This window comes from Pinus tabuliformis, chromosome 1_2 (assembly GCF_031772625.1).
Source record: "Pinus tabuliformis cultivar Carrire ecotype Pingquan chromosome 1_2, CPIR1, whole genome shotgun sequence".
NCBI classification, from domain to species: Eukaryota; Viridiplantae; Streptophyta; class Pinopsida; order Pinales; family Pinaceae; genus Pinus; species Pinus tabuliformis.
This window is the reverse complement of record NC_142298.1, coordinates 518431858-518451071: the sequence shown is the minus strand read 5'-3', so window position 1 is coordinate 518451071 and position 19214 is coordinate 518431858.

Genomic DNA, 19214 nt, shown 5'->3' with positions numbered 1-19214 from the left:
TATGAGCTTTCCATCACTGATATCCTGTGCATGCCAATGTTAGGAAGATGGAAATCTTCCTGCAACTATATCTCATGTTGGATTCCTATCTTGGGAGATAGTCCCTTTGGTTCCTGAAACATCTCATCATATTGGTTAACTACATCAACCAATTCAGATTTCAAATTTGAATCACAACCTTTAAAAGCTTCATTATCAACATCATTCTTGGGTTTGATCATTAGAAGCACGAAATTCTTGCTCAAATTCACTAGTCTTTTCATCTGCCCTGCATTAACAAGCGAAAGATTTATTTTCTTTCTATGATCTCTCACAATATATTCTACTCCATCTCTGAATAAATGATATTTGTTTTCATGTCTATGGAAGATAGTTTTTCTGTCATAAAGGTATGGGCTACTCAAAACTATTCCACAGATATCTAACGGCACAACATCAAGCTCCACTTCATCTATGAAATTTGTAGTAATGGTGAATTTCAGTTTACACTTTCTAGTAACCTGCAATTGCACATTGTCACACACCCATCCAATTAGATATGGTTTATCATGTGGAACAGTTTCCAAGTTTAAACTTTGACAATGTTTTTAGAGATAAGATTACCTTGAGAGCCAATATCGAAAAGCATATCAATTTTGTTGTGTTTTGAGATCACCCTTAAGTGAAAAAGTTCTATTCTCCTCTTTTCATTTGGATTTTCATTTTGTGAGTTTGAAGAACTAGTGCTAGCAATGGATTCTTTTCCTTTTAACCCCATGGCTATGATTTTAGTTTCATCGCCCGAATCGGATCCCAAATCTTGTTGAGTGGTTGCAGTTGTCTTTTGCTTTCCCTTGTTTTTGTTTCTCTTTGGTCTCATTTAGGGATGAAGCTTCCAACAATGAGATTCATCATGACCCTCTCTGGAACAATGTTTTCAGTAACTTTCTCTCCTTCGTTTTTGATAGACGCATTTTTCTTTGCCTTCCATTTGAAAGCATTTTCCTTTCCTTTACTCTTAAATGGCTTTTTACTACATTCTTATGGGGTGTTTTTCCCTCTTGCCTCAAGATGAGTGGCTTGCACACACACATCATCTAGATTGTTGGGATTAAACATTAAGATAGTATGCCTAAGATAACTATGTAAACCCTCTATTTACTTCAACAATGTGTCCTGTGATTGCAAATCTACACCTAACATCAAAGACCTTTTTCTAAATTCTTGGGTGTAATCTTGCACATTTTGACCTTTAAGCACTCTAAAGTTCTCCCAATTCATGATGGATTTCTACATATAAGTTAGAGGGTAGAATTGTCTTTTCATTGCAGCAATGAAATCATTCTAAGAAAATGAGATCTGATCGTGTTTTTTAATCTCCTCTTGGGTCTTTGATTCCCACCATACTAGTGTTGCACCCTCCAATCTCAAGGAAGCTAACTGAATCTTTATGTCATCCTCTTGAAGGTTTCAAATCCTGCAATAGACCTCCAACTAAAAAATCTAATTATCAAGCATCTCTGCATTCACTTCACCATTATACATGGGAGGCTCAAATTTAACATCAAGTTTTTAAAAAGGCGATTTACCAATTCCTTTTGAAGTATGATGATGAGTATGAGTAAGGGTTGTGTTAGTGGAAGAGGGTGAAGATGCTTGTGAAGAAGAAGATGAAGAATATGGTGGAGAGGGTGGAGGTTTGTCTCCATTTCCATTACCTCCTCCTGAATAGCCTTCTCCTTTGGGAGTTTTGGAACTTTCCCCTTGCAACCTAGTATTCATCTCTTCATAGAGGACCTTCACCATCTATGTCATGTCAAAGAAAGCCTTTCTGAAGGTCTTCTCATCTTCTGTCATGTTTGTAGGTTCTCCTTCATGAGACATGATCTCTAGAGTCTCAACTGCAACTTGAGGTTGAACTTGTGTTGGAGATTGTGGCAACATTTCTCTCCTTCCCCTTGACCCAACTTCAGGGCTTCCAACCAGCTTCCCTTCTCCTCTTGAGTTTTAACCTTGTAAGCATGACATAAACTTGCAAACAGTTAAATCCTTCTTTCACAAAGAAAACCTAGATCTCTGATACCAAAATGATCTGATTTAGAATATTATATTGTTGTGCTAAAATCCTCCTCAGATTAGAAACAAAATTCTTTCATTGTGCTTAAGGATTCATGAATTTTTGCAAGTGAAATGATGAGTTTTTATGTTAAATTTATGAGAATTTTAACATAAATAAGAGACTGAACAATGACATAAACATGTACAGAACATCATCAAAAACACATTACAAGAGGAACATGATAAATGAGTTCACCCCTCTTGAGCTACGTCTCCTTGGTCCAGCTTATAATGGCTTGGGCCTCCCTATTATGCTCAAAAGTGTAAAAAAGGTGTGTTTATAATGCTCAAATGCTTTTGAAACATGCTCCAAAGAGTCCAGCATACTCAAAAATGGTACCCCATCCTCTTTCTACTCCTCCTTTGGTCGAAAATTGCCTTAGTTATGACTTCTGTCAGCCTTTCCACAACTTCCTCCTCCAAATCTGGATAACTACCAATTAAATTCAATATCTGGAGTTAATTTTGGCAGTTTCACCAAAATTGGCGGTCCTGCCAACAAACTTGTCTATCTCGCGGTTAAGGTCGAGTGGTCACATGCAAGGTGGTTAGTTTCAGAAGTTAAGGCGACGATTTCGGCTTATGGCAGTAAGGTGGTGTTAACATGCCATGGTTAGCTCATAATAATACAAACCTGCTTGCATTGATAGTTAAGAAGCGCCATGCGAGCGCTACAGTAGGCCTTGGCACTGTGAAATGGGAGGTCGCGAGATCAAGCCCGACCTCCGACCTGTCTTACCAACCAATATTTTAGCCGATCATTAGGAGGACACATGGCAGCCATAAACTATCAGCGCCGATAGTTCTATCGCAATCAACGGGAACTAGGGTAATACATATAACATAACTTTTCACTTTGCTACATGTGATTGCGATATCGCAGTCACAACCTGATCCTATCGAGGCCGATTCTGTAACACTTCCATTCTGTGATGCGCGATTATAGTCATCGCATCACAACCCTGACTTGCTTTGGGGCTGACTCTTTAATGCCTTCCTAGTTGCGATGTGTGATTGTGATTATCGCATTGCAACCCTGGCTTGCTCTAGGCCCAATTATTTAATGTTGACCCTCCTCCGATATGCGATTTGCGAAATGCAGGGCCAATGGTGGCCTGCCACTTGGCACTTCACCATTCGATGAAGAGTCCTGCCACATCATCTTCTCTTGACATCTATCCAAGTCAAACCTGAACTTTGACTTGCTCTAACTTCTTCATATGGGCTCAGATTCGAGTGTCGTTCACATCGTTGGAATCAGGATGATGAGCACTTCGATCTAAAGCTAAGTTTATTGAGATTCTGCTACTTTTAGTTTTGACCACCTGATCACCAAGGATTCCTAGACCTAATCAATCGAACCCACCTCTAGGCTTTACCGTATATCCCACCATTTACCGGTCGAGGATTCCTAGGCCCACTGAGGCAACACAAAATCAAAATTTACTGTATATCTCACCATTCAATGGTTGAGGATTCCTAGGCCCACCGAGGCAACACAAAATATGACTTTACCGCAACCCACAATACGATTCAAGGATTAATAGGCCAAGGCTTTACCGAAATCCACTGTCTAGTTCAAGGATCACTAGGCCATGTGTTCTTCCTTTCATAGATCCACCTCACTGAGTTGCGAATCCATCTGGCAATCTAGCTCCACCAAAACATGAGAACCCCATCACATTAAGGTTATCTGGAAATGGCAAGGCTAGGATGAAAAAAAAAAAATCACACCTGGAAAAACCCATGCCAATGACAACAAGAGAACCAAGAACACACATGCATGTCAAAACTAGCAAGGAAATCACACATGCAAATCGATACCTACAAATAATCTCATTATAGCTGCTAGATCTTGCTCTTCCTTTCTTCAAATTTTCTTTCCTTTGCCTTCTTTTCTTTTATTGATCCAATGCTGAAGTGTTCCAAGAAAAATAAGTGTCCAAGAGTGAGAGAGAGACAGAGAGAGAGAGAATGGAGAGAGAGCTCCAAAACTGAATTGACAAAAGATCTTTAAACTGATCCTCAGAAGCCTTTTTATCAATGAGGCCTCTATGTTCTTCAATTTCCATTATTTTCCTTCATTTTCCTTCCACATGCAACATGTGACCTTTCACCTTCCTCTTCTCCTAATTTCCTTTATTTTCATAAATAAAATGTCAATATGTGGGAGATGTATGTTAAGTAACATAATTGCATTGAGGGGTGCTCTACAACCTAGTACGAGGGAAATGTTGTAGTGTCGTTGGATGAATAAACATTTAAAATTGAACTCAATATAAGAGAGAGATGTTATAGTGTCCTTACATGAACAAACATTTAAATAGCACCCCAATATGGCAGAGATGTTGTAGTGCCCTTAAAATAAAACTTTAGGTCAAATAATAATAATAATAATAATAACCATTGTAGATCCATCTTAAATATGGATCCATGAAGTAAGAAAGCGGTCAAGTTCAGAGTTAAAATAGATCTAACCTGATACTCTTGCATTCCATAATGGGTTTTCTCAAGTCTTTAAATAGGTTTCATCATAGCAAATACCATGGAAAAATACCATGAGCTATGCAATATCATGGCTTGTTAACTACCATCAATAAACTCATCAAATGACAAACTCAAACTTATCTTAATAATTATTATTTTTTAATCTTAATTTTAGTCAAACTTATCTTAATAATTATTATTTTTTAATTTTAATTTTATTTTAAATAATTTGACTGAGTCAACATAACATTATATTTCATAATTTTTTACAACATCACTGTCATACTGGACTATAAAGTGCCTATGGGCACAATAATGATGATGATGAAAACTCAATTATAAGAATAAAAAATAAAAATAAAAATTCAATTTGTTATATTATAAAAAAAGTTATTAATAAATTACAAACAAATTTTTTCCCAAAAAAATCATAATATGCATATCACATTAAAAACTTAAATTAAAAATACTAGAAAAATATGCCAAAGAAAAATGTTGTATATATATAAAATTAAAAATAAGAACATTTCTATATAAAAAGAGATGTGAAATTTATAAAAATATAAGCAATATTATTAAAAATTAGCATACATCCATCTTAACCATCAAGGGAACTCTGGATCAACTAAGGGCCTAGAGGAATCAGATATATCCAAATATAAACCTTTCCTCAAATTTTAAAAGAATTTTGCATCTAGAAAGATTTGACATCAAATATATCGAGATGTAAACCTTTCCTCAAATTTTAAAAGAATTTTGCATCTAAAAAGATTTGGCTTTTAATAAATCCAAACTTAACATGGATATTATATCAACTTTAAAAAAATAAAGTAATTAAAAATAAACCAAAAAAATATTGTATTTACCTTATAAATATTTCAATACAAGATTTAAATAGAGTGATTAAAAATAATACATGCAACTGATTCAATTCTTAATATAGAATTGATCTATGACATTCAAAGAATAAAAATAATAATAAAAATATTCAATGTGGATCATAAATAAAATATTTAACTTTGTAAAGTGTGTATTTAAATTATATTAATAACCAAAAAATTATTTTAATATAGATAATATAGTCCATAAATAAAATATTTGAATGTTTATATTAATTAAAATATCTTAATGTTAATATTTCAAGTAGTTTCACTATTTTATATGTTGGCTTTTTTTCATGTATATTTTAGATGATCGGAATTACAAATTTAAGTTTTGTAATTTACACAATTCAAGTGTATGTTGGCTTTTTTCATGTATATGTTAGATGATCGGAGTTACAAATTTAAATTGGATAGTTTACACAATCCAAATACTCAATGAGAAACATTATATATATATGTCTGTCAAATATTAAAAGTAATTAAATCTCATGAAGTGTAAATATATTTTCATTGCATATCAAAAAATTAGATCATTTTCATCATTTAATAATTCATAATTAAACTAAATATACACTAATTAACTAATAAATTTATATTCTTATTATAACTATCCAAAAGAAAATACTATAGTTTATATAACAACTTCACCATAAACTATGAAGTTAGGGGCAAATGTGGCTAGTAAGGTTCCTACCATAATTTCAAGAAAATCCTGGGTATTAGAATGAATACACTGAAATAAAACTGAAACCCACAATTCCCTGGTTGTTCTGTGCATTGGCATTGAGCGTGTGAATGAGATGGTCAATCGCCTATTACAAACCCAGCTGAAGTCCTCAATTCGTGAAAGGCTAAGCATTCCAGACAACAGGTACATAATCAAATTATGGAGACCTTTGTTAGTGTTGAAGAGCATTTTGTTGGGCTGGTGATCTTTTAGGGTGGTGTTTTTTTATTGATGGGAAATTTTAAAATATTTTTAAAATTATATATATTATAGATTTTGAAATATTGTTAAAATTAAAAGTAAACAAAATAAATGGTTTAATTTTCTTTATATCTATATTTATTTAATTTATAAAATATTGGTGGTAATGTTATTGTTTGTTTGTTTTTTTTTTTTAATAAATGTATTTTCTATTTGTAATATGCAAAAAAATACATTTATACAAAATAAAATAAGATATTATAAGTAGTTATTAAAAATTAAATAAGTAAAATAATATTTTATAATTCTACTATATTAAATAAATTATAATAATGATTTACAATATTATAATAAAAAATATTTAATATAAATATTATAACAAAAATATCAATATAAATATTACACTTCATATTGAATATTACACTTAATATTGGTGTTATTTCTTGAACTAACACAAAACAACTAACATTATCTATTGTGTACCTCACATGCAAAATTGTAGTCTCTTGTGACCACCTATTCTGCATAAGGGAAATGTGGGTAGCCATAATATTAAGTATTTCAATAATATTAAGTATTTCAATTTATTATGGACTTACCAATAATGTTAAATCATTTTAATTAACTTTACTTATTGTAGTCAATTTAAAAGAATTGTTAAACTTATAAATATTAATTGTTGAGAATGAACATTTTAGGTGTAATAAAGGTTTTTGAAAACATTGAATCTATTTATACATTTAAAATAAATTTTCTATAACAAAAAATTATAATTTCACCAAAAATTACATAGTGAGATTTTAATCATAATGACTAAAAAGATCCAAAAAGATCCAAGAAAACATTGAATCTATTTATACATTTAGAAATTAAGGAATCAACATTCAAAACAGACGTGAATCAACATTCAAAACAAAGAAAGAAATAAAAAAATAACTCATGAAGCAGGTCTGATTTCTGTATTTGAGATGAAGAAGTAATAATACAGTAAATTTGTTTGGAAAATAAAAATTTGGTTAATTGAATTTTTTATTTTTTTTTTAAATAGATTTAGTATCATTAAAAACCCAAATACAAGTTTGTAATGTGATTATTATTATATTCAATACTACGATCTCTTTGTTTGTCATAGAAGGCCTCATCCTCTCTCTCTTCCTTCTCCCCATCCTCTTTCTCTCCTTCTCCGAAGATGGCAATGTCAATTCTAACTGCAATAGGCCACTGAGGGTGATTGTCAATTCTAACTGCAATAGGCCACTGAGGGTGATTATCATTACATTCAATACTTCAATAATACTATCTGTATGTTTGTCACGGAAGGCCCCACAACCCGTTTCTCTTCTTCACGACATGGCAATGTCAATTTTAACTGCCATAATAGATGGCTATTTGACTGCTAAGTTTTCAAGTCTACGAAGGTATACATACTCTACCCCTCCCAATGGACAGGGATTTGACTACTAAGTCTTCTAGTATACGAAGGTATACATAGGGCAATTTGACTGCTAAGTCTTTGAGTCAACGAAGGTATACATACTCTACCCCACATCAATTTGATTGCTAAGTCTTCGAGTCTACGAAGGGATACATACTCTACCCCTCCGAATGGACGGGGATTTGACTGCTAAGTCTTCGAGTCTGCGAAAGTATACACACTCTACCCCTCCAGATGGAGGGAGATTTGATTGCTAAATCTTCGAGTAAATGAAAGTATGCATACTCTACCCCTCTGATTTTGTACATATGACCCTTTAAATATATATATATATATATATATATATATATATATATATACTTAACTATTAAACCCACTTAAATTTTAAAAAAATACATGCTTTTATCTTGAAAATCCATCTTAAAATTCTGAAACTCTAACCTGACAGCCAAGCTGACTCTCTGCTACTATCTCCCAAAAAGCCAAAGTTAACTTTGTAAATTTAAAATAAAAAATAATTGGTAACGGTAACATAATACCTTAACACCGATCATAAATATCATTGTTCACAGTAATATAGTCATTTGTGAAATGTTTACATCTCAATAACTTTCCTAATTGTTTTTATATAGGGTTAATTGATTACTTAATTCTATAATTAGTAATTTATTTATTGCCTTTCCTACCTTGATAACATGAATTTTTTAACTTTCCAATTGTGGTAATGGCAAGGGTTATTATTCATGGCAAGGGTTATTATTCAGCATGTTGTAGGGCAATTAATGTACATTGTTCACAGTAATATAACCATCTAAATAAAAATTGTGAAATGTTTAAATCTCAAGAACTTTCCTAATTGTTTTTATGTAGGGTTAATTGATTACTTAGTTCTATAATTAGTAATTTATTTATTGTCTTTTCCTATCAGGATAACATGAATTTTTTAACTTTCCATTTGTGGTAATGGGCAGAATTATTCAGCCTATTGCAAGGCAATTAATGTACAAGAATTGTGTGGGTCAACAGTGAAATAATTTATTTGCTTAAACTTAATAGAAGACCTATACAACCCTGCACATTAATTGTTAAGCAGCAAACTAAATAAAGCTGGGTGGTAATAATAGAGATGTTGAACCTTGTATTCAATTTTGGAGCTTGCGTATCAGAAGCGCCATTAATTGCTATAATTTCTACTTTAGCAAAGGTAGACTCTGGCTGTGTGCTTTTAACCCTTCTCATTATTAAGAATCAACCAAAAAAAACGCATTTAAGAAAAAGCTTGATTGGTTGTACCAGAGATCGATGGCTCTGCACTCCATGTCTTCACTTTCATTTTGGGTATTGCAGTGACTTGGTAGTTAGCTTCATTTTTATTACCATGGGAGTTTCTTGTTTCACCAGTTTTCCATTTTTAATGTCAGTTAAAAATTAAAATACATAATTTTGTAATTTATAAAATTACAAGTTTAATTTATTTTATAAGTATTTTTTTATTATTATTTATTTTATATACCAATTTTGATTTATCTTTAGTAGAGATTCATCTTTATTTCATAACAGAGATTTAAAATGAAGATAAATCTAAAGTGATATCTATATATATATATATATATAATTGACATTGAAATATTTTATTTTCTCTATATATGTTTCATGTGAAAATCTTTTACTCAATCTATGTCTTGAAATATTTTATTTACAGTTTATGTTAAATTTTTCTTTGTTATTGATATTTTAAAATCTTATATATCAACTTCATATTAGAAGTAAAATAAATTACACATCTCTCTTGTACGTAGTTGTCATGGCAAGGCAGGACTATAGCAATCCATTTTCCTTTCACCATTATTAGTTTAGCATTGACCAATCCAAGTTATAATGTTTAACTTTGAAAAACAAATATTTATTTTTCAATATTATTGAAAATCTTATTTTTCAAACATTTGATTGGACCATAATTTTGAAGGTATAGCCTTTTTGCCATGTAGATAATTGCCTCACATTTTTTTGCCATAATTTCTTAATATAGTTGCTTAGTTGCAATATTTATGCCATGATTTTTAAATATTTTGCAATGCTTTTTCATTGTTAAGCTTCATAATTAACATCCTTGTAAATAGTTCATACTCACTTATGGCTCACCATAATCTAAACAAGTATTTCATAAAAAATGAATAGAAATAAAATTGAAATAAATATACCTACCATTATTTATGTTTTCTTCAATGCTTTAACATGTAGGAGGAAAAGTGTACATGTGCCAAGCCTCAGATTTCTTTGCCTTAATTTCTAGATGTAGTTACAATATTTATGCCACCATTTTTAAATATGTGTTCAATGATTTTTTATTGTTAAGCTTCATAATTAAAATTCTGCCATCATTTACAGCCCATCATAATTTAAGCAAGTATTTTCATAAAAGATAATAAAAATAAGATGAAAATAAATATACTTACTACTACCTACCATTATTTATGTTTTATTCAATCCTTGATCTAGGAGTAAAAGTGTAAATGTGCCAACTTAGTAGTGATTACTACCCACCAAAAATGTATGCAAGTCCATATCGCTTTGTAGGCAATTAACTTTTCTACTTCATATATCAATTTGCAATTTTTCTAAATGCATAACATCTACTTAAGTGTGTTGGCACTTGTTATATTATGTAAAATGAAAATAGAATAATTTTTTTAATTTAAATTATTTAGATTTATCTATATAAAGTAGATATAGAATTACTTATTTAATATAGACATTGAAATATTTTACTTATATTTTGTTGTTAATATATTTTGGTTTTAAATATTAGATGTAAAAATCACACATAATGTGATATCAGTAATATTATTTTTTCGGAGTTGTCTATAATGCGACTTTTTGAAGATTCCGGTGACGGAAAGGTCAAATCTTGATTTCTTGCAGTTAAAATGGTTTTTTAACTGCATATTTGGATTCAGCACCCTCAAAAACCCCTGGGACGCTTTCATTGTGCAGAAACTAGCTATCAAACTTGCGATTCCAATAATTCCTGCCGGATTTCGACCGGAAAAATCCGCCGGAAAGACCTTCAAAAAGTCGCGTTATAGACTACTGCTTATTTTTTGTCATCTCTATATTAAATAACGAAGAAATTACATTTCTTATTAGTAAAAAGTATATCAATGAAAAAATTACATTTCTTCCTCATACTGAAAGGTAATTTTTTTCTTACTTTCCATTACTTCTCTATATAAAATTATATAAAATTAAGATAAAAATTAAAATTTTTTAATCATTACTTATATTAATTTTTTTATTACTATTTTTAATTTAAATTATTATTTACTATTTCTACGTCTCCTTCCCATATTGAACCCTCGACACCATAAGTTTAATTATTTTATTTTCTTAACAAATTTATTATAACGAATATGTATTGTAATAATTAAGATTAAAAAAGTCTTTTCAAAACCCTCAAAATTATTCAAGAAACAAAGTGTTGTTAAATAATTCTAAACTTTTTTAATAATTCGCAAATACTATTATGGTATACGTATGGTTTGTAGTTTGTGAATAAAACAATTGTTCACAAAATATCGTTTGATTAACCTAATATAATTGAAATTAAACAATATAATATTCAACCCCTTATTTATATAAAATGAAATGAGATTTACCCTAATTAATATTCAATCCCTTATTAGTCCCTGCCGGGGACTATATGCGATCGATAGATCGCTGACCGCGCGTTGACCTAGCTGATTTTCCGAAATATTAAGGCAATTTCCTAAGTCGAACTAAGGTTTTGGGCGAGGAAAGGTTTTGGGGTCTTATTGCTGGCTTCGCATGGTTCGAGGTGGAGGCCACATGGTCCCGCGGCTCCCACGCGGACGACATGTGCTGTGGTGGTCTTATGGGCGGACAGCTGTCCCAGGTACGCGGACGGCATGTACTGTCGGCTTGGGTTTTACCCTGTTCGCGGCATTTGGGTTGTTATTGTTACTTGGTTGTTTATTGTTTAGCTCTGCAGTCTCTGCGATTTTTCCTTTGTGTCTGTTGTATTGTCTGCGGTGAAAACAGAATGCGGTTAACTGTGTAGCAAACGTTTGGTTGCGGTTTTGTTGTTCCAGGTCCGGCTTGTATGCCTCGAGTGTCTGGTGTCGCTTTGGTAAGTTCGGCTACTGTATTATTTAGATGTTTGTTCCTCTGTCGTTTGGCGTTTTCCAGTGGCATTGATGTTTGTCACAGTATTGAGGGTTTCTGTTAGCTGCATGGGTTTTATGGAAATTTCCGTAAATGTCCTGCAAAGTTACTCGGCTTGGGTTTTGCCCTGTTCGTGGCGTTTGGGTTGTTATTGTTACTTGGTTGTTTAGCTTTGCAGTCTGTGCGATTTTTGCTTTGTGTTTGTTGTACTGTCTGCGGTGAAAACAGAATGCGGTTAACTCTATAGCAAACGTTTGGTTGCGGTTTTGTTGTTCCAGGTCCGGCTTGTGTGCCTCGAATGTCTGATGTCGCTTTGGTAAGTTCAGCTACTGTATTGTTTAGATGTTTGTTCCTCTGTCGTTTGGTGTTTTCCAGTAGCGTTGATGTTTGTCACAGTATTGAGGGTTTCTGTTAGCTGCATGGGTTTTATGGAAATTTCCCTGAATGTCGGTTTCGACCACCATGTGACTTCCTTGTCATTTGGGCCGAGACGACCTGGGTGAAGCTGTGATTCTTGGTGCAGATTGAGCGGCACGTGGTCCCGCGACTCCCAAGCGGACGGCATGTACTGTGGTGGTCTGCCTGCTCGAGATCCTGGAAAGCTAGTCAGCTTGGGTTTTACCCTGTTCGCGCCTTTTGGGTTATTATTGTTACTTGGTTGTTTAGCTCTGCAGTCTCTGCGATTTTTCCTTTGTATTTGTTGTATTGTCTGCGGTGAAAACACAATGTGGTTGCTGCCTGCTCGGTTAACTGTATAGCAAACGTTTGGTTGCGGTTCTGTTGTTCCAGGTCCGGGTTGTATGCCTCGACTGTCTGGTGTCGCTTTGGTAAGTTCGGCTACTGTATTGTTTAGATGTTTGTTCCTCTGTCGTTTGGCGTTTTCCAGTGGCGTTGATGTTTGTCACAGTATTGTCTGTTCGTTTCCCTCAAGAGTCCATGGTTATTTGAGCATTATAAGTTAATGGCATTTCTCTTACCTGCATGGGTTTCATGGAAATTTCCGTAAATGTCGGTTTCGAGCACCATGTGACTTCCTTGTCATTTGGGCCGAGACGAGCTGGGTGAAACTGTGGTTCTTGGTACAGATTGGGCGGCAGTCTTTTGTAGTTTGAAGGGTTTTTGCACATGAAGATCTAAACAAATTGGGGTTTTTGAACTATTTGAACTGTTTGTGCGGCATATTGGGTTTTTAATGGAATGTATTGTGGTTTGGAGAAAGAATTAGGTACTCCTCTGATAAATTCAAGGTTCTGGTGCTGGGTTCTGCATGAATATGATCTAGACGAGAAGGAATTCGAACTCTCGGCTTCGTTGCAGGTACGGCGTTGTTCTGCTAATTGGTTTTTGTCAAATTTTTTATTAATTGCTTTTTGTCAATTTGTTAGGCTTTTAATTTTTGCATTGTGTAGGTTTATGGTCCAGTTACTTTAGGTTTATAGTCCAGTTACTGCGTGGTCCCTGCCGGGGACTATATGCGATCGATAATTTTTCGATATATTGACAATGTAACTTAAGTCGAACTAAGGTTTTGGGGATGGAAAGGTTTTGGGGTCTTATTGCGGGCTTCACATCGTTCGAGGTGATGTGTAACGCTGGTATGAATCGGACAGTATACAATTGATTTGGTAATAAATTCAGATTGATTTACAATCAACTTGGGTTACGGCATGTACTGTGGTGGTCTTATGGGTGGACAACTGTCCCTCCTCGAGATCCAAGAAAGTTACTCGGCTTGGGTTTTACCCTGTTCGCGCCCTTTGGGTTATTATTGTTACTTGGTTGTTTAGCTCTACAGTGTGTGCGATTTTCCCTTTGTATTTGTTGTATTGTCTACGGTGAAAACACAATCCGGTTCCTGCCTGCTCGGTTAACTGTATAGCAAACGTTTGGTTGCGGTTCTGTTGTTCCAGGTCCGGCTTGTATGCCTCGACTGTCTGTTGTCGCTTTGGTAAGTTCGGCTACTGTATTGTTTATATGTTTGTTCCTCTGTCCTTTGGCGTTTTCCAGTGGCGTTGATGTTTGTCACAGTATTGTCTGTTCGTTTCCCTCAAGAGTCCAGGGTTATTTGAGCATTATAAGTTAATGGCATTTTGGTTAACAGGGCAGAGATAGGAAGAAGGTTGGCATGTACTGTGGTGGTCTTATGGGCGGAAAACTGTCCCTGCTCGAGATCCTGGAAAGTTACTCGGCTTGGGTTTTACCCTGTTCGCGTGCTTTGGGTTATTATTGTTACTTGGTTGTTTAGCTCTGCAGTGTCTGTGATTTTTCCTTTGTACTTGTTGTATTGTCTGCGGTGAAAACACAATGCGGTTCCTGCCTACTCGGTTAACTGTACATCAAACGTTTGGTTCCGGTTCTGTTGTTCCAGGTCCGGCTTGTATGCATCGACTGTCTGGTGTGGGTTTGGTAACTTCAGCTACTGTATTGTTTAGATGTTTGTTCCTCTGTCCTTTGGCGTTTTCCAGTGGCATTGATGTTTGTCACAGTATTGTCTCTTCGTTTCCCTCAAGAGTCCATGGTTATTTGAGCATTATAAGTTAATGGCATTTTGGTTAATAGGGCAGAGATAGGCAGAAGGTTGGCATGGTTTCTGAGAAGGACAGAAAACAAGAGCTTACCAATTGAATTAGCTTAGTTTGTTGTTGTTTATGTATTGGATCAAATGTTTCCTTTGCGAAAATTATAAGCTTTTCCCTGATACTGAGGGTTTCTGTTACCTGCATGGGTTTTATGGAAATTTGCGTAAATGTCGGTTTGGACCACGATCTGACTTCCTTATCATTTGGGCCGAGACGACCTGGGTGAAGATGTGATTCTTGGTACAGATTGAGCAGCAGTCTTTTGTACTTTGAACTGTTTTTGCACATGAAGATCTAAATAAATTGGGGTTTTTGAACTGTTTGTGCCGCATATTGGGTTTTTAATGGAATGTATTGTGGTTTGGAGAAAGAAATAAAGACCTGCAAGTATTTATGTATTTATGTGCCGCATATTGCCTTTTTTTTATTGATGGAATGTATTGTTATTAGTGGAATGTGTTACTTTGTAAAATTTGAGGGTCTGGTTTCACGAGTTGTCAGGCTTGAGCAGACTGTTGTTCCTTAGGCGTGTATTCAAGGTTTTTCGCTTGTATAATTTATGTGTATGCTTACTTTGGTGCATAATGTTTTTTTAAGTTTGTAATTCTGTTATGGATGTATGAATATTCGACTCTGACATTACTCCTAGAGCGGAAGATTGCTTTGTTAAGAAATCTGTTAAGTTCATTTAGTTACTGTTAAGTTCATTTGCTTTGTTAAGAACTGCTGAATTGAAGGTTTGCTATACTGGTGCTAGATGTTCTTCGTTTGTTGTTGTTTATATATTGGATGAAATGTTTCCTTTGCAAAAATTATAAGGTTTTCCGTGATACTGAGGGTTTCTCTTAGCTGCATGGGTTTTATGGAAATTTCTGTAAATGTCAGTTTCGACCAGCATGTGACTTCATTGTCATTTGGGCCGAGATGACCTGGGTGAAGCTATGATTCTTGGTACAGATTGAGCGCCAGTCTTTTGTAGTTTGAAGTGTTTTTGCACATGAAGATCTAAATAAACTGGGGTTTTTGAACTGTTTGTACTGTTTGTGGCGCATATTGGGTTTTTAATCGAATGTATTGTGGTTTGGAGAAAGAAATAAAGACCTGCAAGTATTTATGTATGTGCTGCATATTGCCTTTTTATTAATGGAATGTATTACGGTTTCGAGAGAGGAATAAAGACTTGCAAGTATTTTTCCAGGCACTTCTGGAGACTTCGTTAACCAATTTCGTCATTTGCATATTTTCTCATGTACTCGTACAGGCTGTGTTGTGCATGAATATGGTCTAGACGAGAAGCAATTCGAACCCTTGGCTTCGTTGCAGGTACGGCGTTATTATGCTAATTGCTTTTTGTCAATTTTTCTATTAATTGCTTTTTGTCAATTTCTTAGCATCCAACTAGCTCCGTATAGTGATGTATCAAGACATTTTGTCTATTTAAACCTTAGATTAAAATCTCATGTTAGCTAGTTATAACCAGATTGGTTCTGATATGATGTTCAACTACCTTATTCTCCTCAGAGAGAAAAAATAATTTTATTATGAAAACAAAATTACATTTACTATATATGTTTTTGCATTTCACAGATATCCTTAAGCATATGAAGTGATAAAAGTATTGCTGGCAACATATCTTGCTTCATAAACAGTTTTCAAAAATGTCAATATGACAACCCTATCATAGTCATTCTAACATATATCAAAGCTTTGAAGCCAGTTTTGTCTCATAAGAAATTAGCTCCTAGATATGTCCATAAACAGTCCCATAAAAAATATAGATATAGAGATATCCTTAAGCATAGGAACTGATAAAAGTATGGCTGAGAAGATAGCTTGCTCCATAAACAGTTTTCAAAAATGTGAATATGACAACCCTATCATGGTCATTCTGACATATATTGCAGGTTTGAAACCAGTTTTGTGTCATAAAAAATTAGGTCCTAGATATGTTCATAAACAGTGCCATAAAAAAATATAGATATAGATATTCACATTTAAACAGTCCCATGATTATATCAAAAGTGTGTCAAGACATTCCATGAGCTGCCCTTCCACTTTCTCTTGAATGATCCAAGGTCGTGCTACCAAGTGTAATTTAGCTTTTGACAATCCATCAGTTTCCATGTTCCTGTCTTTGTAGACATGTTAAAAGATAATGTGTTAAATACTCTGTTCAAGCAAGTTGAATCTGCTCAAATATAGGGTGAAATTTATAATTATCCAATGAATTTGTTCCATTCATCCAATTCACCACAATTTGTGAATCATCAAAGATCTGTAATTTTTGGGCATCTTTTTTCACGTGCCACAATTGGCAACAGTCTTTGGACAATTTGCTCAAGCAAACTGTTGCTGTGTTTGCCAAAGTTGTCCTTTGAACATATTACATGTTCATCATTTATATGAATCATACCTCCAGCATCACATAATAATGGATCTTCTTGACAAGCCTTATGGAACTACGCTTATGCACTACTTGTATCTGGTTCTCAATGGCTTGTTTGGGTTCCTTGACCCTTGAATTATGTTTAGATCCATATACTATAACCATACTCTGATATCGAATAGCAGGAAACTTTTTACCTTGAAATAGCCTCACAGTTATTTTATTTCACAAATGCAATTGACAATGATGTTAACTTTCAAAAATATTCTTAAACTTATGCTGCATTTTTTCATTTTGTCTTTCCATTGCTTCCTTTTGTTAACTTCATTTTGTCTTTCCATTCCTTGCTTTTGTTAACTTGCAGAAATATTCTTAAAATTATGCTCCTATTTTTCATTATGTCTTTGCATTGTTTCCATTTCCAACTTCTTTGTTATTTATAAATATGGCTTATTGGTAGAAATTTTATATTTGTTTAGCAACATAATGCAATAGCCAATTTTTTTAATATACATACATTTTGTTCAAAACAATCATGTTCATTTTTTGCTAACTTCATCAATATTTTTTGCAGAGCTGTACAAGACAATTGCAAAAGGCAACTCTCGTAAGCAATTGCAAATGATGGAAGAAATAATAGATGTTGACAATTACAAATTCAAATTGCAATGCATTTTGCCTGAGAACATTGATATTGTATTAAAAAGAAATGGTCTTTTTAGACTAAATGCATTTTCATATACTGTAGGAGATTGTCTATTTGACTCATTCGAAATGCTTCTACATTTTCGTTATACTTCAAATGAATTGCGAAATGGGTTAATAGACCACTTTCTTTTTTGCTTAAAGAACAATGACGTTGAAGCAATACAGTCATATCAGTATGAACTAGCACCTGATTTCCTATACGAGTTACATGGTGTTAATGATATTGGTACATATCTTCATAAAATGCGTTATTCTGCATCTACAAATATAAAGGAGTCTGACAGAGGTTTATGGGGTGATACCTTTTGTATACGTTGGTTAGCTAAATGGCTAGATATATCAATTGCAGTTTGGTCATTGACAAGAAAAACGAGATATTTGCTCTTTAATCAACATGAAAATGCAATTCCATATTGCATTCTCTTTCATGATGCAAATCCTGTTAATGGTCATTATGAACCATTGGTTTACCAAAAGTTTCCAATTTGCATTTCCAACCAGTCTAATATCTACCTGTCACCTATTTGCAAAGATATTGAAAGCCATTGGATGCAAATTGCAAATAATATGCTTTTAAATGGACTAACAATTGCAAAGCAAGTGACATCTAATTGTGGTGACAGTCTCTTTAATGCAATTTGCTATTTAGTAGCAACAGAATTCAATGCAGAGTCTTTGCGACTTTACATTGTGCAATCTTTTTGCAATGCACTTATGCATAAGAATCAAGAGGCATTGCATTGTTTAGAGCAATACCTAGTAGTTGACGCGGTACACTATACAATGAATAGCAACTGGCAACAGTATTTGATAAATATGGCAATGCCATATGAAAAAGGACAAGTGGAAGGCGGACCATTTTGTCTACAATGGATATCTGTCATATTCAAAGTCAATATCCAAGTATGGTCCTCTGTTGCTAATAACTTTGTCAATTACAGTTCCGCTTATTCGAGATGCAATGATATTGTTAACATCTTGTCGTTCATGACAAATACATCACATATTCACTACCACGCAATGATACAAGAATATGTTCACAATTCTCAAGAACTGGACATCGAAGCAAATGACGTTTCTAATCAATTGCATCATAAGCATATAGTAGAAAAAGAGCAATAAATATCTCAAGTACATTTTAGCAATAATATTGCATTTGAGATAGCATGCCATTTAGATCAAATGCAACCAACTAAGGATTGTAGGTTGAATTATCACAAGCTAAAGCAATTCATACGTACAAAACGCATGATACAAGAATATGTTCACAATTCTCAAGAACTGGACATCGAAGCAAATGACGTTTCTAATCAATTGCGTCATAAGCATATAGTAGAAAAAGAGCAATGCATATCTCAAGTACATTTTAGCAATAATATTGCATTTGAGATAGCATGCCATTTAGATCAAATGCAACCAACTAAGGATTGTAGGCTGAATTATCACAAGATAAAGCAATTCATACGTACAAAACGCAAATGCAATGACAAATGCAAAAAATGGTTTTCTAATAAGAAGTCAAGAATTA